This window comes from Jaculus jaculus, chromosome 9 (genome assembly GCF_020740685.1).
Source record: "Jaculus jaculus isolate mJacJac1 chromosome 9, mJacJac1.mat.Y.cur, whole genome shotgun sequence".
Lineage (NCBI taxonomy): Eukaryota > Metazoa > Chordata > Mammalia > Rodentia > Dipodidae > Jaculus > Jaculus jaculus.
The window spans coordinates 79,821,020-79,844,856 of record NC_059110.1 but is presented as its reverse complement, the minus strand read 5'-3'; the positions used below and the strand labels follow the sequence as shown (position 1 = coordinate 79,844,856).

Below are 23,837 nucleotides of genomic sequence, written 5' to 3'. Positions count from 1 at the left end.
ATGTGCCTGTGAGTACACTGTGCTGGTGACTGGGCACATGTGTGTGTAGATCAAGATGCCGATGCCAGGTGCCCTCCTTGATTGCACTCCGCTTTATTTATTGAGACAAGGTGTCTGCTGAACCCAGAGCTTGTCAGTTTGGCTAGTGTAGCTGGCCGGTCTGCTCAGTGCACCCCTTGTCACTGGAACTACAGGTGGGTTGTCATGTCCACCTGGCATTTTATGTGGGTGCTGAGGATCTGAACTCCAGTCCTCATGCTCATAAGCAAGCATTATATCCATGAAACCATCTCCTCAGCCCTGAAGATTTCTTTTAGCTCATGATTTCAGAGGATCCATGGTGGCACACTTTAGTTCATAATGGCAGGAGCATGTTCCAAGGCTGTTCACATCACAGCAGGTCAGGAATCAGAGAACAAGGGAGGAACTAGAGGCTGGTATAACCATCAAAGACCCTTCCTCTGTGACTTATTTCTGTCAGCTAGACCCCATGTTCTCAAGGTTCTACAGCATTAAAAATTATTCCCACCAGCTGGGGAGCAAGTGTTTAAAACATGAGCCCATGAGAGGCTTTTAGATTCAAACCCGAATAGTAGGGTTGGTCATTGTCAAGGTCTGGGCAGTGCAGTGAAGGTCTGGCGAGAACCAACTTGCCTCCTCTTGTTTCTCCTTTCCAAGGCAGGGTTGGAAGGGCATCTCCAAGGTCATGTGTAGCCCTTGACTTTGTGCACAGGTTCTGATGACGAAGAAAATAGTGGATGCCTGAGGTCCTTGCTGGGATCTTCACTACTATTGTGAGGAAACTCATGGCATCACACGTGGCAGAAAGAAATCTTATCTCCTTCCCAGCCTCTTACAGAGATTCTGTTATTTGCACTCAGGCTATGAGTATAGGCTGTAGGCTCCTGCCTGTACCACGCCTTCTGTCTCCAGTGCACTCCTTTCCTTATGCACATGGTTCCTTCCTATTCAGACTGGAAGCTCCAGCTCTGAGGATCTATGCTTTCTCGGCCCTGCACCACTACTCTCCATGCAGACTACATCACAAGCTGAGTCTGTTATCCCAAGGAGACCCAAGACTGGGGAAAGAATCTCACTCCTTCCTGTAACTCCAGAGAGCAGCAGGGGGCCAGGCACACAGTAAAGGAGGTGGGGTTATAGCAGCACATCTATGCTTGTGTCCTGAAGACAGGAGCTTCAGCTTTTCTCCTGTTATCCATTAGCTCTGTGACTTTGGATGAGTCACCTGCTAAGCCTTAGAAATGCTTTGAACTTTGTGCTTGATTGATCTGGTGAAGGATAAATAGGTGTAGTCTTTGAATGAAATTGAAAACATACACACACACACAGGGGGAGAGAGGGAAGGACACAGAGAGAGAGACAGAGAGATTGAGATCATATGGTTCAAGCCACCTACTGTGTCTCAGATATAGCTCCAAGCACTTTACAGATAAGGACTTTCTATTCCACAGCTACCCTGGAGCTAGTGTGCGCTTAGGATAGTCTACCCATTTCAGAAATACAGACTCTGAGGCCTGGATGTTAAGATCACACACCTAGGAAGTGGCACCAGTGGGACTGGATGTGGACAGCGTGGCTCTAGAGTCCAATAATTCTGTCTTCCTGAAGGTGATGCTGTTTACCTAGCATCCATTATGTACTGAACAGTTAATTGCTACAGAAACCTAATCAGGCATTATTATTCTTGTATAGGTGATGAGGAAATCAAAGCTGACAGTGGTTAAGTAACTTGCCTAAGGTCACACAGTTAGTAAGTGGTAGTCCTGGGATCCCTGATAAGCCAGCTGTAAAATCTGCATTTTTTTCTGTTTCTCTTTGATCCCTTGGTCCCTCAGTCAACTGATTGGAGACAAGTTGCTCTCAAGTTTGCTTTCCTCCTGCCTCAAGTTCCCAAGTGCTGGGATTAAAAACCTGCGCCACTGTAGCAGGCTTCATTCTCTTAATATTATTGCAAGAGAACCAGAAGCCCAAAAAACAGAAATGAAGCCTGTAGCATGTTGGTGGCAGAGCTGGGAAGTAAACCCAGTGGTAGGTAACTGTGGCTTTGCAGCAGTCATCTCTTGCTGAACTTCAGTGACTTAACCTCCCATGCTGACTGTTCCTCATGGATGCTGCTGGGTTTCCTGGGCTCATGGGACAGTCGGCAGGGCTGAGAGTATAGATGGCTTTGCATACAAGTCTGACACTTGGTTCTGGTGGTCACTGGGCTCATTGATTCACATACAGGCAATCATTCAAGATGTGTTTTCTTCAATAGCACTCGCAGAGCAGAAAAGAACGCAAAACACACACACACAAAACCCAAAATAAAACAAAAAACCTCAGAAACGGCAAAGTCTCTCTCTCTCTCTTTTAATGTGTAACCCAGCCTGGCCTCGAACTTCTAATTCTCCTGCCTCCACCTCTTCAGCAATTTCCTACCAGTGTGTGCCACCACAACTGGCAAAGTGTCTTTACCTAAAAAAAGAAAAACAAAACCTGGGCGTGGTGGTGCACACCTTTAATCCCAGCACTCGGGAGGCAGAGGTAGGAGGATCACTGTGAGTTCAAGGCCACTCTGAGACTACAGAGTGAATTCTAGGTCAGCCTGGGCTAGAGGGAGACCCTACCTCAAAAAAAAAAAAAAAAACCCACAAAACAGTACTTTTTAAAAAATTATTTGAGAGAGGAAGAACGAGAAAGGGAGAAAGAGAGAAAGGGAAAGGGAGAGAGAGAGTGTGTGCCAGGGCCTTTAGCCACTGCAAACACTCCAGATGCATGTGCCACCTTTGTGCATCTGGCTTAGAAGGGTACTAAGGAAACGACGCTGGTTGCTTAAGCTTAGCGGGGAAGTATCTTAACCACGAACCCATCTCTCAAGCTCTGCAGTCTCTTTGAAGTCCCAGAGATCACTGGGATTGAATTCTATTGGTCAAAGCAAATTATTGAGCGTGGATTGGAGGGGGGCATAATAGACTCTTCCTCTTCTAGGGCAATGCTTCAGCGCCTCCTTGTGGAGAAATACAGGGGGGCGCTCAGGGCCCGGCTGCGCTATGGCGCTCTGTTGAGACTGCGAACTTTTCATTCCTCTGTAACCTATGCCTGGTGTCCTTCTACTATGACACATAATCCCAATTTACCTTGGCATAGGTTTTTTACTTTCCCATAGTTTAGGGAAACCTCAGATCCCAATATCTTACTTCTCTCCAGGCCTGGAGCATGGCCAAATTGGGAGTTTGGGAGTTCCCTGTGTCTTTGCTCTTGACACTACCAGCCCAGAGAACAGTGCACAGAGCTTCACGTCCCAGGGCTCAGACCTAGCTTTTGGCTCTTTCTAGCCTGTCTACTAAAGGATGCTTTGCCAACCAGTGAAGTTTCTGGGCACACCTCCAAGGGTCTGGAGTGACAGACAGAACACCCTCAGGAAAGGGGACAAACTGCATGGGGCTGGATCCGAGTGTCCAAGGTCATAATTAAAGTATGCAGATATTATTTGTTTTTAAGTCTGAACAGGGACTCTGAGCAGGAGAATGGCCAGCCACAGGACAGCCACCTCGAACAGAGTCCACACGGGCATGCCTTTACAGTTTCCCTTGTTGCCACCACCCTCGGAAGGACCCACACTGATGTGGGCTTTCATCTGCAATCTCGACTCCATTGCCCTGTTCAGTTTCCACGATGGGGAGACAGGATGTTGTGATTCAGGGGCTGTTTCCTTCCTCCGTGTGGCTATAACCCAGCTGTTGCCTCTGTGAATGCCATATCCACTTTTTGTTTAAAAAAAAAAAAAAAAAAAAGCATCTTGCGCAGTAAAGGAATCCCTGAAGCCCAAAGCCCAAGCTCTGAGCAAGGCAGACCTTCCATGTGGACATGTTTTTCAAATTGTGCTGTGGATAGGGATAGGGCTGTACTCTGTGGCTGGCCATCCTGTGGTGACCTTAATCGGCTAGCTCGGTCCTCCAGTGTTGTTGGCAGACGGTAAGCCATCGCTTTGCTTAAATGGCATACAAGAAGGGTGTATACCCTGAAAGCTGGGTAGGGAAGCATAAATACAGAAGCTGAGGTTTGTGTGCAGGAGCTGGTCAGGGACCCAGGAGTGTGTGGGGGAAGAGGTGTCAAGGGGGAAGGGAGACACCAGCTATGTGCACAAACTTTGGTGGTCTCTTAGCTTGTTTGATTTCCACCATAATCTTTTAAAAATATTTATATATTTACAAGCACAAAGAGGATGTCAGAGAGGGAGAGACATCCGGGGTGCAGGGAGGGGCATGCCAGGGCCTCAAGCCACTGCAAACAAACTCCAGATGCCTGTGTCACCATGTACATCTGGCTCTGCATGAGCACTGGGGAATCTTACTAGGGTCATTAGGCTTTGCAGGCCAGTGACTTAACTGCCAAGCCTTCTCTCCAGCCCTTCACCATAATTTTTAAAAGTTCACTGGATTTTTACAAAAGGTTGCATACATAGACCTTCCCTTTCCCCCACCCCACTTTTGATAGGGGTCTTTGGCAGGGTTATTAGTATTCATTGTGGGAACCACGTGGCCTCAGTCTGTCTGCAGGAATGGTGGAAACGTGGTGTCTCAGGCTATTTCACCCACCCTGAGGCCCTAAAGATCTTCTTGCCCCTCTTCCACGGTGCTCCCCGAGCTTTGGTGAGAAGACAGAGAACTGCTTTACTGCGGCTTTCTCTGTAGACTCTGGATCTCTGTCGTTATGAGGGCTGGGCGACCACAGTGCTGCCATTTCCCTGGAGCTGGCTTGCAGACTAGCCATGAGAGCAGTGTTAGTGCCACTGCTTACCCCTGACATGACTTCTGGGTCTGGGGAGATGAGGCCTCCACCATAATCTTCTTAAAATATTTTATTTATGTATCTTTTAACAAGTTAATGCATGTACATCATATATTTTGATCACATTCACCTTCTATTACCTTCTTTTGTCTCCTTCCCAGTCCAGCTGAACCCCTTCTTCCCAACTAGTCTCCCAGTACTTTCATGCCTTTTTTGTTTATATTTTGGCAATCCATTGGTTTTGTTAGGGTTGCTTGCATGATATGGGTGGAGAGTTATTTATGGAGAAATTTATCAGTAACTATATCCATGAAGATGACTCCCCTTCCCTCAGCAACCAGTCACTGCCAAATAGCTCTTCAGAGAGGGGTGGGGCCTCACGAACCCCTCTTCTGTGCATGATGGAATGTGGACAGCCACATAGTCTTTTGAGTTAGGATTTATTATTCTTATAAAAACACTTGAGGAAACAGAGGCTGGAAGTTTGAACTGCCAATGGTGTGAGGAATGAAGGTTTGAAAGGAGCCTACATGGTTCTGTAGTCAGGGATCATCTTGTCCCATCATGTTTACATGGCTTCTCCTTTGGAGCTTTACCCTGGGACCATGCATCCATCCCTGAAGGGTCCTACCTACAAAGAGAGTGGCAGGTTTGGAACCAAGTTTTGGCAAGAGCTGTGTGGCACTGGGTTGCAAGCGTATGGGAACAATAGTGTCTGGATCAGAGGCACTAGTTCTAAGATTCCTTCTGTAGATCCAAGAAAATAAGAAGCCAGAAGGGCAGAGGTGGGAGAATAGGGAAACAGGGAACATGTGTCCACTGTATTCATCCACTGGGCAATTCAGTTTAGTCCTTTAAAAATGTACTTGGTCAAAGTGCATAAAGTATGTTAAAATTAGATGTAGTAAACATCCTTTTGGTAAAACTTACAGTAAAATACTGTCTTTTGGAAGTGGAATGATGAAACAAATGGAAAAACAGAGGTAAGAATTTTCTTTTTTCATTTGACAAATATGAATATGGAAATAGCTTATCCAAAGTTATATAACTTGAAGGTCACAGCCAGAAACTAGGGGTTCTATGACCCAAAGGCTGGGATGTTCTTTGGGCAGCATTGTGTGGGTGGCTTCAGATTGGACGCTAACATGAGGAGAAGATGAGGTGGAGAATATTTTGCGATTAAAGCCATAGTAGGGGAGGAGAGAAGGGTGAGAGAGAGACAGAGACAGACAGAGAGAGATCAGGAAGAAGTGGGGATGGTCCCATAGGGAAGCCTGGTGTGAACACTAAGTAGGAATTTTCTGTCCTGGAGTCCAGAGATAACAGCCAGGAGGTCCTTTTCAGAGACTTCAGGGTAGTCATAATGCCTGGAACAGTGTGAGTGAAGAGGTGAGGAAGGGAACAGAGGGATGACAGGGAGAGAAAAGACACAGCAGGAGGGCTAGAGGAAGCAAAGAGGATGCTGGTCAACAGGGATGAGGAGGGAGAGGTTGGAAGGAAACTGAGGGTGGGGCAGACAGAAAGATGGCCAGTAGGGAAGTCAAAGATAAAGTGCAAGAACTGGTCCAGTCAAATGCTCCTGAAGTTGGAATAGGTCAAGGCAGAATGGTTGTCTTGGCATTAATACTTGGTAGTTGGAGGCCAGTGGAGCCTTGAGAGGTAGGAGAGGAAGGTGAGCTGCATATGCATGGGCAGGACTGTGTCAGAGCCTCCCATGTGGGTCTTTCCTGAACACACGAGGCAGGATTATATAGACAACACCTTTTATGTGGCAAGCTATTTTTTGCCGTGGAGTCACATGGTTGTGCCTGGTAATTATAGGGTAAAGGGAATTAAGAAAGACATAATTTCTCTCCATCAGAGCTTGACTGTTTTACATCTCTGCCTCACTCTGGCAGGCAGTCTTCCTGCCTTCACAGGTGCCACTTTGATTTCAGTCACGTAGGAAAGGAATTTGAAACACTTTCAAAGTGATTAAAGAGAGGAAGCTATTGCGAATGTGGGCTAAAAGCAATAATCACATTAACTGTTTATGGCTACTGGGCTTTCAGGACTGAAGGCCTTGTGCTGGGGCGCAGATGATGATATCAGTAGTGGAGGTAGCAATAGCAGTACTCAGCCAAAAAGAGGGGGAGGATCAGGTGGGAAACATCTCTGGGCAGGACCAGGTTTGGGGAGGAGAGTTGAGGGAGTGAGGGACAGGGGCAGTGTGGGGAGGAGCACATATACGGGCTGAGGGACAGGAGAAATGTGGAGAAGCGGGTGGAGGGGCTGAAGGACAGGAACAGTGTGTAGAAGCGGGTGGAGGGGCTGAGGTACAGGGCAGTATGGAGAAGCGGGTGGAGGGGCTGAGGGACAGGGCGGAGTGGAGAAGCAGGTGGAGGGGCTGAGGCACAGGGGCAATGTGGAGAAGCGGGTGGAGGGGCTGAGGGACAGGGCCCTGTGGAGAAAGAGGTGGAGGGCTGAGAAACAGGGCAGTGTGGAGAAGCGGGTGGAGGGCTAAGGAACAGGGGCAGTGTGCATAAGCAGGTGGAGGGCTGAGGGACAGGGCAGTGTGGAGAAGCAGGTGGAGGGCTGAGGGACAGGGCAGTGTGGAGAAGGGATGGAGGGCTGAGGGACAGTACAGTGTGGAGAAGGAGGTGGAGGGGCTGAGGGACACGGCAGTGTGGAGGAGGTGGAGGGCTGAGGGACAGGGCAGTGTGGAGAAGCGGGTGGAGGGGCTCAGTGACATGGTAGTGTGGAGAAGCGGGTGGAGGGCTGAGGGACAGGATCAGTATGGAGAAGGAGGTGGAGGGTTGAGGGACAGGGCGGTGTGGAGAAGCGGTTGGAGGGTTGAGGGACAGGGCAGTGTAGAGAAGGAGGTGGAGGGCTGAGGGACAGGGCAGTGTGGAGAAGGAGGTGGAGGGTTGAGGGACAGGGCAGTGTGGAGAAGCATGTGTGGGGCTGAGGGACAGGGTCAGTGTGGAGAAGGAGGTGGAGGGTTGAGGGACAGGGCGGTGTGGAGAAGCGGGTGGAGGGCTGAGGGACAGGGCAGTGTGGAGAAGGGGGGGAGGGCTGAGGGACAGGTGCAGTGTGGAGAAGCGGGTGGAGGGCTGAGGGACAGGGCAGTGTGGAGAAGCAGGTGGAGGGGTGGAGGGAAAGGGGCAGTGTGGAGAAGCGGGTGGAGGGCTGAGGGACAGGGCAGTGTGGAGAAGCGGGTGATGGGGATTGAGGGACAGGGCAGTGTGGAGAAGCAGGTGGAGGGCTGAGGGACAGGGCAGTGTGGAGAAGGAGGTAGAGGGGCTGAGGGACAGGGCAGTGTAGAGAAGGAGGTGGTGGGGCTGAGGGACAGGGCAGTGTGGAGAAGCAGATGGAGGGGCTGAGGGACAGGGCAGTGTGGAGAAGCGGGTGGAGGGCTGAGGGGCAGGGCAGTGTGTAGAAGGAGGTGGCAGGGCTGAGCGACAAGGCAGTGTGGAGAAGCAGGTGAAGGGGCTGAGGGACAGGACAGTGTGGAGAAGCTTGTGGAGGACTGAGGGACAGGGGCAGTGTGGAGAAGGAGGTGGAGGGGCTGAGGGACAGGGCAGTGTGGAGAAGGAGGTGGAGGGCTGAGGGACAGGGCAGTGTGGAGAAGGAGGTGGCGGGGCTGAGGGACAGGGCAGTGTGGAGAAGCAGGTGGAGGGGCGAAGGGAGAAGGGCAGTGTGGAGATGCTGGTGGAGGGGCTGAGGGAAAGGGGCAGTGTGGTAAAGGAGCTTGAAGGGCTGAAGGGCAGGGGCAGTGTGGATAAGCAGGTGGAGGGCTGAGGGAAAGGGCAGTGTGGAGAAGCGGGTGGAGGGCTGAAGGACAGGGCCGTGTGGAGAAGCGGGTGGAGGGGCTGAGGGACAGTGCAGAGTGGAGAAGGAGGTGGAGGGCTAAGGGAACGGGCAGTGTAGAGAAGGAGGTGGCGGGGCTGAGGGACAGGGCAGTGTGGAGAAGCAGATGGAGGGGCTGAGGGACAGGGCAGTGTGGAGAAGGAGGTGGAGGGCTGTGGGACAGGGCAGTGTGGAGAAGCAGTTTGAGGGCTGAGGCACAGGGCAGTGTGGAGAAGCGGGTGTAGGGGCTGAGGGACAGGGCAGTGTAGAGAAGGAGGTGGCGGGGCTGAGGGACAGGGCAGTGTGGAGAAGGAGGTGGCGGGGCTGAGGGACAGGGCAGTGTGGAGAAGCAGATGGAGGGGCTGAGGGACAGGGCAGTGTGGAGAAGGAGGTGGAGGGCTGAGGGACAGGGCAGTGTGGAGAAGGAGGTGGAGGGCTGAGGGACAGGGCAGTGTGGAAAAGCGGGTGATGGTGCTGAGGGACAGGGCTGTGTGGAGAAGCAGGTAGGCGGCTGAGGGACAGGGCAGTGTGGAGGAGCGGGGTGAAGGGGCTAAGGGACAGGGCAGTGTGGAGAAGGAGGTGGATGGGTGAGGGATAGGGCAGTGTGGAGGAGCGGGTGGAGTGGCTGAGGGACAGGGCAGTGTGGAGAAGCGGGTGGAGGGCTGAGGGACAGGGCAGTGTAGAGAAGGAGGTGGCGGGGCTGAGGGACAGGGCAGTGTGGAGAAGCAGTTTGAGGGCTGAGGGACAGGGCAGTGTGGAGAAGCGGGTGGAGGGCTGAGGGACTGGGCAGTGTGGAGAAGGAAGTGGCGGGGCTGAGGGACCGGACAGTGTGGAGAATTTGTGGAGGACTGAGGGACAGGGGCAGTGTGGATAAGCAGGAGGAGGTCTGAGGGACAGGGCAGTGTGGAGAAGGAGGTGGAGCATTTGATGGACAGGGCAGTGTGGAGAAGCCGGTGGAGGGCTGAGGGACAGGGACGTGTGGAGAAGCGGGTGGAGGGGCTGAGGGACAGGGCAGTGTGGAGAAGCGGGTGGAGAGCTGAGGGACAGTGCAGTGTGGAGGAGGAGGTCGAGGGGCTGAGGGACAGGGCAGTGTGGAGAAGGAGGAGAAGGGCTGAGGGACAGGACAGTGTGGAGAAGCAGGTGGAGGGGCGAAGGGATAAGGGCAGTGTAGAGATGCGGGTGGAGGGCTGAGGGACAGGGCAGTGTGGAGAAGGAGGTGGAGCATTTGATGGACAGGGCAGTGTGGAGAAGCCGGTGGAGGGCTGAGGGACAGGGACGTGTGGAGAAGCGGGTGGAGGGGCTGAGGGACAGGGCAGTGTGGAGAAGCGGGTGGAGAGCTGAGGGACAGTGCAGTGTGGAGGAGGAGGTCGAGGGGCTGAGGGACAGGGCAGTGTGGAGAAGGAGGAGAAGGACTGAAGGAGAGGGGCAGTGTGGAAAAGCAGGTGGAGGGCAGAAGGAAAGGGCAGTGTGGAGAAGCGGGTGGAGGGCTGAGGGACAGGGCAGTGTGGAGAAGGTGGTGGAGTGTTTGAGGGACAGTGCAGTGTGGAGAAGAAGGTGGAGGGGCTGAGGGACAGGGCCGTGTGGAGAAGGAGGTGGAGGGGCTGAGGGACAGGGCCGTGTGGAGAAGGAGGTGGAGGGGCTGAGGGACAGGGCAGTGTGGAGAAGGAGGTGGAGGGCTGAGGGACATGGCAGTGTGGAGAAGCAGTTTGAGGGCTGAGGAACAGGGCAGTGTGGAGAAGCGGTTGGGGCCTGAGGGGCAGGGGTAGTGTGTAGAAGCGGGTGTAGGGGCTGAGGGACAGGGCAGTGTAGAGAAGGATGTGGCGGGGCTGAGGGACAGGGCCGTGTGGAGAAGCAGATGGAGGGGCTGAGGGACAGGGCAGTGTGGAGAAGGAGGTGGAGGGCTGAGGCACAGGGCAGTGTGGAGAAGGAAGTGGCGGGGCTGAGGGATCCGGACAGTGTGGAGATTTGTGGAGGACTGAGGGACAGGGGCAGTGTGGAGAAGGAGGTGAAAGGGATGAGGGACAGGGCAGTGTGGAGAAGGAGGTGGAGGGCAGAGGGACAGGTGCTGTGTGGAGAAGCGGGTGGAGGGCTGAGTGAAAGGGCAGTGTGGAGAAGCATGTGGAAAGTTGAGGGACAGGACAGTGTGGAGGAGCAGGTGGAGGGGCGGAGGGATAGGGGCAGTGTGGTGAAGGAGCTGGAGGGGCTGAGCGACAGAGGCAGTGTAGATAACCAGGAGGAGGGTTGAGGGACAGGGCAATGTGGAGAAGGAGGTGGAGCATTTGAGGGACAGGGCAGTGTGGAGAAGCCGGTGGAGGGCTGAGGGACAGGGACGTGTGGAGAAGCGGGTGGAGGGGCTGAGGGACAGGGCAGTGTGGAGAAGCCGGTGGAGGGCTGAGGGACAGTGCAGTGTGGAGGAGGATGTCGAGGGGCTGTGGGACAGGGCAGTGTGGAGAAGCGGGTGGAGGGGCTGAGTGACATACTGGTGTGGAGAAGCAGGTGGAGGGGCTGAGGGACAGGGCAGTGTGGTAAGCGGCTGGAGGGGCTGAAGGACAGGGCAGTGTGGAGAAGGAGGTTATGGTCTGAGGGACAGGGCAGTGTGGAGAAGCGGGTGGAGGGGCTGAGGGACAGGGCAGTGTGGAGAATGGGTGGAGGGCTGAGGGACTGGGCAGTGTGGAGGAGCGGGTGGAGTGGCTGAGGGACAGGAAAGTGTGGAGAAGCGGGTGGAGGGCTGAGGGACAGGGGTAGTATGGAAAAGGAGGTGGAGGGATGAGGGACAGGGCAGTGTGGAGAAGGAGGTGGAGGGATGAGGGACAGGGCAGTGTGGATAAGGAGGTGGAGGGCTGAGGGACAGGGCAGTGTGGAGGAGCATGTGGAGGGCTGATGGACAGGACAGTGTGGGGAAGCAGGTGGAGGGGCGGAGGGATAGGGGCAGTGTGGAGAAGCGGATGGAGAGCTGAGGGACAGGGCAGTGTGGAGAAGCATGTGGAGGGCTGAGAGACAGGACAGTGTGGGGAAGCAGGTGGAGGGGTGGGGGGATAGGGGCAGTGTGGAGATGTGGTTGGAGGGGCTGAGGGAAAGGGGCAGTGTGGTGAAGGAGCTGGAAGGTCTGAAGGACAGGGGCAGTGTGGATAAGCAGGTGGACGGCTGAGGGACAGGTCAGTGTGGAGATGGAGGTGGAGTGTTTGAGGGACAGGGCAGTGTGGAGAAGCGGGTGGAGGGCTGAGGGACAGGGCAGTGTACAGAAGGAGGTGGCGGGGCTGAGGGACATTGGTAGTGTGGAGAAATGGGTGGAGGACTGAGGGACATGGGTAGTGTGGAGAAGGAGGTGGAGAGGCTGAGGGACAGGACAGTGTGGAGAAGGAGGTGGAGGGCTGAGGGTCAGGGCAGTGTGGAGAAGGAGGTTGAGGGCTGAGGGACAGGACAGTGTGGAGAAGCAGGTGGAGGGGCGAAGGGATAAGGGCAGTGTGGAGATGCTGGTGGAAGGGCTGAGGGACATGGCAGTGTGGAGAAGCGGGTGGAGGGCTGAGGGACATTGCAGTGTGGAGGAGGAGGTCGAGGGGCTGAGGGACAGGGCAGTGTGGAGAAGGAGGTGGAGGGCTGAGGGACCGGACAGTGTGGAGAAGCAGGGGGAGGGGCGAAGGGATAAGGGCAGTGTGGAGATGCGGGTGGAGGGGCTGAGGGAAAGTGGCAGTGTGGTAAAGGAGCTGGAAGGGCTGAAGGACAGAGACAGTGTGGATAAGCAGGTGGAGGGCTGAGGGACAGGGCAGTGTGGAGAAGGTGTTGAGTGTTTGAGGGACAGTGCAGTATGGAGAAGGAGGTGGAGGGGCTGAGGGACAGGGCCGTGTGGAGAAGCAGTTTGAGGGCTGAGGGACAGTGCAGAGTGGAGAAGGAGGTGGAGGGCTGAGGGAACGGGCAGTGTAGAGAAGGAGGTGGCGGGGCTGAGGGACAGGGCAGTGTGGAGAAACAGAATGAGGGGCTGAGGGACAGGGCAGTGTGGAGAAGGAGGTGGAGGGCGGAGGGACAGGGCAGTGTGGATAAGGAGGTGGAGGGCTGAGGGACAGGGCAGTGTGGAGAAGCATGTGGAGGGCTGATGGACAGGACAGTGTGGGGAAGCAGGTGGAGGGGCGGAGGGATAGGGGCAGTGTGGAGGAGCGGGTGGAGTGGCTGAGGGACAGGAAAGTGTGGAGAAGCGGGTGGAGGGCTGAGGGACAGGGTTAGTGTGGAGAAGGAGGTGGAGGGATGAGGGACAGGGCAGTGTGGATAAGGAGGTGGAGGGCTGAGGGACAGGGCAGTGTGGAGAAGCATGTGGAGGGCTGATGGACAGGACAGTGTGGGGAAGCAGGTGGAGGGGCGGAGGGATAGGGGCAGTGTGGAGAAGCGGGTGGAGGGCTGAGGGACAGGGCAGTGTGGAGAAGCATGTGGAGGGCTGAGGGACAGGACAGTGTGGGGAAGCAGGTGGAGGGGTGGAGGGATAGGGGCAGTGTGGAGATGCGGTTGGAGGGGCTGAGGGAAAGGGGCAGTGTGGTGAAGGAGCTGGAAGGTCTGAAGGACAGGGGCAGTGTGGATAAGCAGGTGGAGGGCTGAGGGACAGGTCAGTGTGGAGAAGCGGGTGGAGCGCCTGAGGGACAGGGCAGTGTGGAGAAGCGGGTGGAGGGCTGAGGGACAGGACAGTGTACAGAAGGAGGTGGCGGGGCTGAGGGACATTGGTAGTGTGGAGAAATGGGTGGAGGACTGAGGGACATGGGTAGTGTGGAGAAGGAGGTGGAGAGGCTGAGGGACAGGGCAGTGTGGAGAAGGAGGTGGAGGGCTGAGGGTCAGGGCAGTGTGGAGAAGGAGGTGGAGGGCTGAGGGACAGGGTAGTGTGGAGAAGCGTGTGGAGGGCTGAGGGACAGGACAGTGTGGAGAAACAGGTGGAGGGGCGAAGGGATAAGGGCAGTGTGGAGATGCGGGTGGAGGGGCTGAGGGACATGGCAGTGTGGAAAAGCGGGTGGAGGGCTGAGGGCAGGGCAGTGTGGAGAAGCGGGTGGAGGGCTGAGGGACAGGGCAGTGTGGAGAAGAGGTGGAGAGCTGAGGGTCAGGGCAGTGTGGAGATGTGGGTTGAGGGGCTCTGGGACAGGACAGTGTGGAGAAGTGGGTTGAGGGGCTGAGGAACAGGGCGGTGTGGAGAAGCAGGTGGGCAGCTGAGGGACAGGGCAGTGTGGAGGAGCAGGTGGAGTGGCTGAGGGACAGGGCAGTGTGGAGAAGCGGGTGGAGGGTTGAGGGACAGGGCAGTGTGGAGAAGGTGGTGGAGGGCTGAGGGTCAGGGCAGTGTGGAGAAGCGGGTTGAGGGGCTCTGGGACAGGGCAGTGTGGAGAAGTGGGTTGAGGGGCTAAGGGACTGGACAGTGTGGTGAAGGAGGTGGATGGTTGACGGACAGGGCAGTGCGGAGAAGCGGGTGGTGGGGCTGAGGGACAGGGGAGTGTGGAGAAGGAGGTGGAGGGCTGAGGGACAGGGTCAGTGTGGAGAAGGAGGTGGAGGGCTGAGGGACAGGGCAGTGTGGAAAAGCGGGTGGAGGTGCTGAGGAACGGCGGTGTGGAGAAGCAGGTGGGCGGCTGAGGGACAGGGCAGTGTGGAGGAGCGGGTGAAGGGGCTAAGGGACAGGGCAGTGTGGAGAAGGAGGTGGATGGGTGAGGGACAGGGCAGTGTGGAGAAGCGTGTGGAGGGCTGAGGGACTGGGCAGTGTGGAGAAGGAAGTGGCGGGGCTGAGAGACCGGACAGTGAGGAGATTTGTGGTGGACTGAGGGACAGGGGAAGTGTGGAGAAGGAGGTGAAAGGGATGAGGGACCGGGCAGTGTGGAGAAGGAGGTGGAGGGCAGAGGGACAGGTGCTGTGTGGAGAAGCGGGAGGAGGGCTGAGTGACAGGGCAGTGTGGAGAAGCATGTGGAAGGCTGAGGGACAGGACAGTGTGGAGGAGCAGGTGGAGGGGCGGAGGGATAGGGGCAGTGTGGTGAAGGAGCTGGAGGGGCTGAGCGACAGAGGCAGTGTGGATAAACAGGAGGAGGGTTGAGGGACAGGGCAGTGTGGAGAAGCCGGTGGAGGGCTGAGGGACAGGGACGTATGGAGAAGCGGGTGGAGGGGCTGAGGGACAGGGCAGTGTGGAGAAGCCGGTGGAGGGCTGAGGGACAGTGCAGTTTGGAGGAGGAGGTCGAGGGGCTGAGTGACAGGGCAGTGTGGAGAAGGAGGTGGAGGGCTGAGGGACACGGCAGTGTGGAGAAGGAGGTGGAGGGCTGAGGGACCGGGCAGTGTACAGAAGGAGGTGGCGGGGCTGAGGGACATTGGTAGTGTGGAGAAATGGGTGGAGGACTGAGGGACATGGGTAGTGTGGAGAAGGAGGTGGAGAGGCTGAGGGACAAGGCAGTGTGGAGAAGGAGGTGGAGGGCTGAGGGACAGGGCAGTGTACAGAAGGAGGTGGCGGGGCTGAGGGACATTGGTAGTGTGGAGAAATGGGTGGAGGACTGAGGGACATGGGTAGTGTGGAGAAGGAGGTGGAGAGGCTGAGGGACAGGGCAGTGTGGAGAAGGAGGTGGAGGGCTGAGGGTCAGGGCAGTGTGGAGAAGGAGGTGGAGGGCTGAGGGACAGGGTAGTGTGGAGAAGCGTGTGGAGGGCTGAGGGACAGGGAAGTGTGGAAAAGGAGGGGGAGGGCTGAGGGACAGGGCAGTGTGGAGAAGGAGGTGGAGGGGCTGAGGGACAGGGCAGTGTGGAGAAGGAGGTGGAGGGCTGAGGGACAGGGCAGTGTGGAGTAGGAGGTGGAGGGCTGAGGGACCGGGCCGTGTAGAGAAGGAGGTTGCGGGGCTGAGGGACTGGGCAGTGTGGAGAAGCAGGTGGAGGGCTGAGGGACAGGGCAGTGTGGAGAAGGAGGTGGATGGCTGACGGACAGGGCAGTGCGGAGAAGCGGGTGATGGGGCTGAGGGACAGGGCAGTGTGGAGAAGCGGGTGGAGGAGCTGAGTGACATGGTAGTGTGGAGAAGCAGGTGGAGGGGATGAGGGACAGGGGAGTGTGGAGAAGGAGGTGGTCGGCTGAGGGACAGGGCAGTGTGGAAAAGCGGGTGATGGTGCTGAAGACAGTGCTGTGTGGAGAAGCAGGTGGGCGACTGAGGGACAGGGCAGTGTGGAGGAGCGGGTGAAGGGGATAAGGGACAGGGCAGTGTGGAGAAGGAGGTAGATGGGTGAGGGACACGGCAGTGTGGAGGAGCGGGTGGAGTGGCTGAGGGACAGGGCAGTGTGGAGAATCGGGTGGAGGCCTGAGGGACAGGGCAGTGTAGAGAAGGAGGTGGCGGGGCTGAGGGACAGGGCAGTGTGGAGAAGCGGGTGGAGGGCTGAGGGTCTGGGCAGTGTGAAGAAGGAAGTGGCGGGGCTGAGGGACCGGACAGTGTGGAGAATTTGTGGAGGACTGAGAGACAGGGGCAGTGTGGAGAAGGAGGTGGAGCATTTGAGGGATAGGGCAGTGTGGAGAAGCCGGTGGAGGGCTGAGGGACAGTGCAGTGTGGAGGAGGATGTCGAGGGGCTGTGGGACAGGGCAGTGTGGAGAAGGAGGTGGAGGGCTGAGGGACACGGCAGTGTGGAGAAGGAGGTGGAGGGCTGAGGGACAGGGCAGTGTGGAGATGCGGGTGGAGGGGCTGAGGGACAGGGCAGTGTGGAGAAGGAGGTTATGGTCTGAGGGACAGGGCAGTGTGGAGAAGCGGGTGGAGGGGCTGAGGGACAGGGCAGTGTGGAGAAGGAGGTTATGGTCTGAGGGACAGGGCAGTGTGGAGAAGCGGGTGGAGGGACTGAATGACTGGGCAGATTGGAGAAGCAGGTGAAGCGGCTGAGGGACAGGGCAGTGTGGAGAATGGGTGGAGGGCTGAGGGACTGGGGAGTGTGGAAAAGGAAGTGGCGGGGCTGAGGGACAGGACAGTGTGGAGAAGCGGGTGGAGGGCTGAGGGACAGGGGCAGTGTGGAGAAGGAGGTGTAGGGATGAGTTACAGGGCAGTGTTGAGAAGGAGGTGGAGGGCTGAGGGACAGGTGCAGTGTGGAGAAGCGGGTGGAGGGCAGAGGGTCAAGGCAGTGTGGAGAAGCATGTGCAGGGCTGAGGGACAGGACAGTGTGGTGAAGCAGGTCGAGGGGCGGAGGGATAGGTGCAGTGTGGAAATGCGGGTGGAGGGGCTGAGGGAAAGGGGCAGTGTGGTGAAGGAGCTGGAAGGGCTGAAGGACAGGGGCAGTGTGGATAAGCAGTTGGAGGGCTGAGGGACAGTGCAGTGTGGAGAAGTGGATGGAGGGCTGAGGGACAGGGCAGTGTAGAGAAGGAGGTGGCGGGGCTGAGGGACATGGCAGTGGGGAGAAGCAGTTTGAGGGCTGAGGGACAGGGCAGTGTGGAGAAGCGTGTTGAAGGCTGACGGACAGGGCAGTGTGGAAAATGAGGTGGAGGGCTGAGGGACTGGGCAGTGTGGATAAGGAGTTGGAGGGGCTGAGGGACAGGGCAGTGTTGAGATGGAGGTAGAGGGGTGAGAGACAGGGCATTGTAGAGAAGGAGGTTGCGGGGCTGAGGAACAGGGCAGTGTGGAGAAGCAGTTTGAGGGCTGAGGTACAGGGCATTGTGGAGAAGTGGGTGGAGGGGCTGAGGGACAGGGCAGTCTGGAGAAGCAGGTGGAGGGTCTGAGGGATAGAGCTGTGTGGAGAAGGAGGTGGAGGGCTGAGGGACTGGGCAGTGTGGAGAAGGAAGTGGCGGGGCTGAGGGACAGGACAATGTGGTGAAACGGGTGGAGGACTGAGGGTCATGGGTAGTGTGGAGAAGGAGGTGGAGGGGCTGAGGGACAGGCCAGTGTGGAGAAGGAGGTGGAGGGCTGAGGGACAGGGCAGTGTGGGGAAGGAGGTGGAGGGCTGAGGGTCAGGGCAGTGTGGAGAAGCGTGTGGAGGGCTGAGTGACAGGGAAGTGTGGAAGAGGAGGTGGAAGGCTGAGGGACAGGGCAGTGTGGAGTAGGGGGTGGAGGGGCTGAGGGACAGGGCAGTTTGGAGAAGGAGGTGGAGGGTTGAGGGACAGGGCAGTTTGGAGAAGGAGGTGGAGGGTTGAGGGACAGGGCGGTGTAAAGAAGGAGGTGGAGGGCTGAGGGACAGGGCGGTGTGGAGAAGGAGGTGGAGGACTGAGGGACAGGGCAGTGTGGAGAAGCGGGTGGAGGGCTGAGGGACAGGGCAGTGTAGAGAAGGAGGTTGCAGGGCTGAGGGTCAGGGCAGTGTGGGGAAGCAGGTGGAGGGGCTGAGAGACAGGGCAGTGTAGAGGAGGAGGTGGCGGGGCTGAGGGACAGGGCAGTGTGGAGAAGGAAGTGGCGGGCTGAGGGACAGGACATGTGGAGAAGTTTGTGGAGGGCTGAGGGACTGGGCAATGTGGAGAAGGAAGTGGCGGGGCTGAGGGACAGGACAGTGTGGAGAAGGGTGGAGGACTGAGGGACAGGGGCAGTGTGGAGAAGGAGGTGGAGGGGTTGAGGGACAGGGCAGTGTGGAGAAAGAGGTGGAGGGCTGAGGGACAGGTGCTGTGTGGAGAAGGAGGTGGAGGGGCTGAGGGACAGGGCAGTGTGGAGAAGGTGGTGAAGGTGTGTGGGACAGGGCAGTGTGGAGAAGCAGGTGGAGGTGCTGAGGGACAGGGCAGTGTGGAGAAGGAGGTGGAGGGGCTGAGGGACAGTGCAGTGTGGAGAAAGAGGTGAAGGGGTGAGGGACAGGGCAGTGTGGAGAAGCAGGTGGAGAGGCTGAGGGCTAGGGCAGTGTTGAGAAGTAGGTGTAGGGGCTGAGGGACATGGCAGTGTGTAGATGGAGGTGGAGGGCTGAGGGACAGGGCGGTGTAAAGAAGGAGGTGGAGGGCTGAGGGACAGGGCGGTGTGGAGAAGGAGGTGGAAGGCTGAGGAACAGGGCGGTGTGGAGAAGCAGGTGAAGGGGCTGAGGGACAGGGCAGTGTGGAGAAGCGGGTGAAGGGGCTGAGGGACAGGGCAGTGTGGAATATGGGTGGAGGGCTGAGGGACTGGGCAGTATGGAGAAGCGGGTGAAGGGGCTAAGGGACAGGGCAGTTTGAAAAGGCAGTGGATGGCTCAGGGACAAGGCAGTGTGGAGAAGCGGGTCGAGGGGCTGAGGGACAGGGCAGTGTGGAGAAGCGGGTGGAGGGCTGAGGGACAGTGCAGTGTGGAGGAGGAGGTCGAGGGGCTGAGGGACAGGGCAGTGTGGAGAAGGAGGTGGAGGGCTGAGGGACAGGACAGTGTGGAGAAGCAGGTGGAGGGGCGAAGGGATAAGGGCAGTGTGGAGATGCGGGTGGAGGGGCTGAGGGAACGTGGCAGTGTGGTAAAGGAGCTGGAAGGGCTGAAGGACAGGGACAGTGTGGATAAGCAGGTGGAGGGCTGAGGGACAGGGCAGTGTGGAGAAGGTGTTGAGTGTTTGAGGGACAGTGCAGTATGGAGAAGGAGGTGGAGGGGCTGAGGGACAGGGCCGTGTGGAGAAGCAGTTTGTGGGCTGAGGGACAGTGCAGAGTGGAGAAGGAGGTGGAGGGCTGAGGGAACGGGCAGTGTAGAGAAGGAGGTGGCGGGGCTGAGGGACAGGGCAGTGTGGAGAAACAGAATGAGGGGCTGAGGGACAGGGCAGTGTGGAGAAGGAGGTGGAGGGCTGAGGGACAGGGCAGTGTGGAGAATGAGGTAGAGGGCTGAGGGACAGGGCAGTGTGGAGAAGCAGATGGAGGGGCTGAGGGACAGGGCAGTGTGGAGAATGGGTGGAGGGCTGAGGGACTGGGTTAGTGTGGAGAAGGAGGTGGAGGGATGAGGGACAGGGCAGTGTGGATAAGGAGGTGGAGGGCTGAGGGACAGGGCAGTGTGGAGAAGCATGTGGAGGGCTGATGGACAGGACAGTGTGGGGAAGCAGGTGGAGGGGCGGAGGGATAGGGGCAGTGTGGAGAAGCGGGTGGAGGGCTGAGGGACAGGGCAGTGTGGAGAAGCATGTGGAGGGCTGAGGGACAGGACAGTGTGGGGAAACAGGTGGAGGGGTGGAGGGATAGGGGCAGTGTGGAGATGCGGTTGGAGGGGCTGAGGGAAAGGGGCAGTGTGGTGAAGGAGCTGGAAGGTCTGAAGGACAGGGGCAGTGTGGATAAGCAGGTGGAGGGCTGAGGGACAGGTCAGTGTGGAGAAGCGGGTGGAGCGCCTGAGGGATCGGGCAGTGTGGAGAAGCGGGTGGAGGGCTGTGGGACAGGACAGTGTACAGAAGGAGGTGGCGGGGCTGAGGGACATTGGTAGTGTGGAGAAATGGGTGGAGGACTGAGGGACATGGGTAGTGTGGAGAAGGAGGTGGAGAGGCTGAGGGACAGGGCAGTGTGGAGAAGGAGGTGGAGGGCTGAGGGTCAGGGCAGTGTGGAGAAGGAGGTGGAGGGCTGAGGGACAGGGTAGTGTGGAGAAGCGTGTGGAGGGCTGAGGGACAGGACAGTGTGGAGAAACAGGTGGAGGGGCGAAGGGATAAGGGCAGTGTGGAGATGCGGGTGGAGGGGCTGAGGGACATGGCAGTGTGGAGAAGCGGGTGGAGGGCTGAGGGACAGGGCAGTGTGGAGAAGAGGTGGAGAGCTGAGGGTCAGGGCAGTGTGGAGATGTGGGTTGTGGGGCTCTGGGACAGGACAGTGTGGAGAAGTGGGTTGAGGGGCTGAGGAACAGGGCGGTGTGGAGAAGCAGGTGGGCAGCTGAGGGACAGGGCAGTGTGGAGGAGCAGGTGGAGTGGCTGAGGGACAGGGCAGTGTGGAGAAGCGGGTGGAGGGCTGAGGGACAGGGCAGTGTGGAGAAGGAGGTGGAGGGGCTGAGGGACAGGGGAGTGTGGAGAAGGAGGTGGAGGGCTGAGGGACAGGGTCAGTGTGGAGAAGGAGGTGGAGGGCTGAGGGACAGGGCAGTGTGGAAAAGCGGGTGGAGGTGCTGAGGAACAGGGCGGTGTGGAGAAGCAGGTGGGCGGCTGAGGGACAGGGCAGTGTGGAGGAGCGGGTGAAGGGGCTAAGGGACAGGGCAGTGTGGAGAAGGAGGTGGATGGGTGAGGGACAGGGCAGTGTGGAGGAGCGGTTGGAGTGGCTGAGCGACAGGGCAGTGTGGAGAAGCGGGTGGAGGGCTGAGGGACTGGGCAGTGTGGAGAAGGAAGTGGCGGGGCTGAGAGACCGGACAGTGTGGAGATTTGTGGTGGACTGAGGGACAGGGGAAGTGTGGAGAAGGAGGTGAAAGGGATGAGGGACAGGGCAGTGTGGAGAAGGAGGTGGAGGGCAGAGGGACAGGTGCTGTGTGGAGAAGCGGGAGGAGGGCTGAGGGACACGGCAGTGTGGAGAAGGAGGTGGAGGGCTGAGGGACCGGGCAGTGTACAGAAGGAGGTGGTGGGGCTGAGGGACATTGGTAGTGTGGAGAAATGGGTGGAGGACTGAGGGACAGGGCAGTGTGGAGAAGGAGGTGGAGGGCTGAGGGACACGGCAGTGTGGAGAAGGAGGTGGAGGGCTGAGGGACAGGGCAGTGTGGAGATGCGGGTTGAGGGGCTGAGGGACAGGGCAGTGTGGAGAAGGAGGTTATGGTCTGAGGGACAGGGCAGTGTGGAGAAGCGGGTGGAGGGGCTGAGGGACAGGGCAGTGTGGAGAAGGAGGTTATGGTCTGAGGGACAGGGCAGTGTGGAGAAGCGGGTGGAGGGACTGAATGACTGGGCAGATTGGAGAAGCAGGTGAAGCAGCTGAGGGACAGGGCAGTGTGGAGAATGGGTGGAGGGCTGAGGGACTGGGGAGTGTGGAAAAGGAAGTGGCGGGGCTGAGGGACAGGACAGTGTGGAGAAGCGGGTGGAGGGCTGAGGGACAGGGGCAGTGTGGAGAAGGAGGTGGAGGGATGAGTTACAGGGCAGTGTTGAGAAGGAGGTGGAGGGCTGAGGGACAGGTGCAGTGTGGAGAAGCGGGTGGAGGGCAGAGGGTCAGGGCAGTGTGGAGAAGCATGTGCAGGGCTGAGGGACAGGACAGTGTGGTGAAGCAGGTCGAGGGGCGGAGGGATAGGTGCAGTGTGGAAATGCGGGTGGAGGGGCTGAGGGAAAGGGGCAGTGTGGTGAAGGAGCTGGAAGGGCTGAAGGACAGGGGCAGTGTGGATAAGCAGGTTGAGGGCTGAGGGACAGTGCAGTGTGGAGAAGGAGGTGGCGGGGCTGAGGGACATGGCAGTGGGGAGAAGCAGTTTGAGGGCTGAGGGACAGGGCAGTGTGGAGAAGCGTGTTGAAGGCTGACGGACAGGGCAGTGTGGAAAATGAGGTGGAGGGCTGAGGGACTGGGCAGTGTGGATAAGGAGTTGGAGGGGCTGAGGGACAGGGCAGTGTTGAGATGGAGGTAGAGGGGTGAGAGACAGGGCATTGTAGAGAAGGAGGTTGCGGGGCTGAGGAACAGGGCAGTGTGGAGAAGCAGTTTGAGGGCTGAGGTACAGGGCATTGTGGAGAAGTGGGTGGAGGGGCTGAGGGACAGGGCAGTGTGGAGAAGCAGGTGGAGGGTCTGAGGGATAGAGCTGTGTGGAGAAGGAGGTGGAGGGCTGAGGGACTGGGCAGTGTGGAGAAGGAAGTGGCGGGGCTGAGGGACAGGACAATGTGGTGAAACGGGTGGAGGACTGAGGGTCATGGGTAGTGTGGAGAAGGAGGTGGAGGGGCTGAGGGACAGGCCAGTGTGGAGAAGGAGGTGGAGGGCTGAGGGACAGGGCCGTGTGGAGAAGCATGTGGAGGGCTGAGGGACAGGGCAGTGTGGGGAAGGAGGTGGAGGGCTGAGGGTCAGGGCAGTGTGGAGAAGGAGGTGGAAGGCTGAGGGACAGGGCAGTGTGGAGAAGCGTGTGGAGGGCTGAGTGACAGGGAAGTGTGGAAGAGGAGGTGGAAGGCTGAGGGACAGGGCAGTGTGGAGTAGGGGGTGGAGGGGCTGAGGGACAGGGCAGTTTGTAGAAGGAGGTGGAGGGTTGAGGGACAGCGCAGTTTGGAGAAGGAGGTGGAGGGTTGAGGGACAGGGCGGTGTAAAGAAGGAGGTGGAGGGCTGAGGGACAGGGCGGTGTGGAGAAGGAGGTGGAGGACTGAGGGACAGGGCAGTGTGGAGAAGCGGGTGGAGGGCTGAGGGACAGGGCAGTGTAGAGAAGGAGGTTGCAGGGCTGAGGGTCAGGGCAGTGTGGGGAAGCAGGTGGAGGGGCTGAGAGACAGGGCAGTGTAGAGGAGGAGGTGGCGGGGCTGAGGGACAGGGCAGTGTGGAGAAGGAAGTGGCGACAGGACAGTGTGGAGAATTTTGTGGAGGGCTGAGGGACTGGGCAATGTGGAGAAGGTAGTGGCGGGGCTGAGGGACAGGACAGTGTGGAGAAGGGTGGAGGACTGAGGGACAGGGGCAGTGTGGAGAAGGAGGTGGAGGGGTTGAGGGACAGGGCAGTGTGGAGAAGGAGGTGGAGGGCTGAGGGACAGGTGCTGTGTGGAGAAGGAGGTGGAGGGGCTGAGGGACAGGGCAGTGTGGAGAAGGTGGTGAAGGTGTGTGGGACAGGGCAGTGTGGAGAAGCAGGTGGAGGTGCTGAGGGACAGGGCAGTGTGGAGAAGGAGGTGGAGGGGCTGAGGGACAGGGCAATGTGGAGAAAGAGGTGAAGGGGTGAGGGACAGGGCAGTGTGGAGAAGCAGGTGGAGAGGCTGAGGGACAGGGCAGTGTTGAGAAGTAGGTGTAGGGGCTGAGGGACAGGGCAATGTGTAGAGGGAGGTGGAGGGCTGAGGGACAGGGCGGTGTAAAGAAGGAGGTGGAGGGCTGAGGGACAGGGCGGTTTGGAGAAGGAGGTGGATGGCTGAGGAACAGGGCGGTGTGGAGAAGCAGGTGAAGGGGCTGAGGGACAGGGCAGTGTGGAGAAGCGGGTGAAGGGGCTGAGGGACAGGGCAGTGTGGAATATGGGTGGAGGGCTGAGGGACTGGGCAGTATGGAGAAGCGGGTGAAGGGGCTAAGGGACAGGGCAGTTTGAAAAGGCAGTGGATGGCTCAGGGACAAGGCAGTGTGGAGAAGCGGGTCGAGGGGCTGAGGGACAGGGCAGTGTGGAGAAGCGGGTGGAGGGCTGAGGGACAGGGCAGTGTGGAGAAGTAGGTGGAGGGTCGGAAGGATGGGGCAGTGTGGAGAAGCGGGTGGAGGGGCTGAGGGATAGGGGCAGTGTGGATAAGCATGTGGAGGCCTGAGGGACAGGGCAGTATGGAGAAGG

General features: G+C 58.0%; 1 long non-coding RNA gene across 1 annotated transcript in view; it reads left to right on the top strand.

Annotated features, from left to right (window-relative positions):
- The first annotated feature begins 3,846 nt into the window (after window positions 1-3,846).
- LOC123463361 overlaps window positions 3,847-23,837 on the top strand; it is a 62,557-nt gene continuing 42,566 nt past the window's right edge. The window contains exon 1 of the long non-coding RNA XR_006638901.1: window positions 3,847-3,978. This is a non-coding gene — a long non-coding RNA (uncharacterized LOC123463361). The remainder of the gene's footprint in view (window positions 3,979-23,837) is intronic.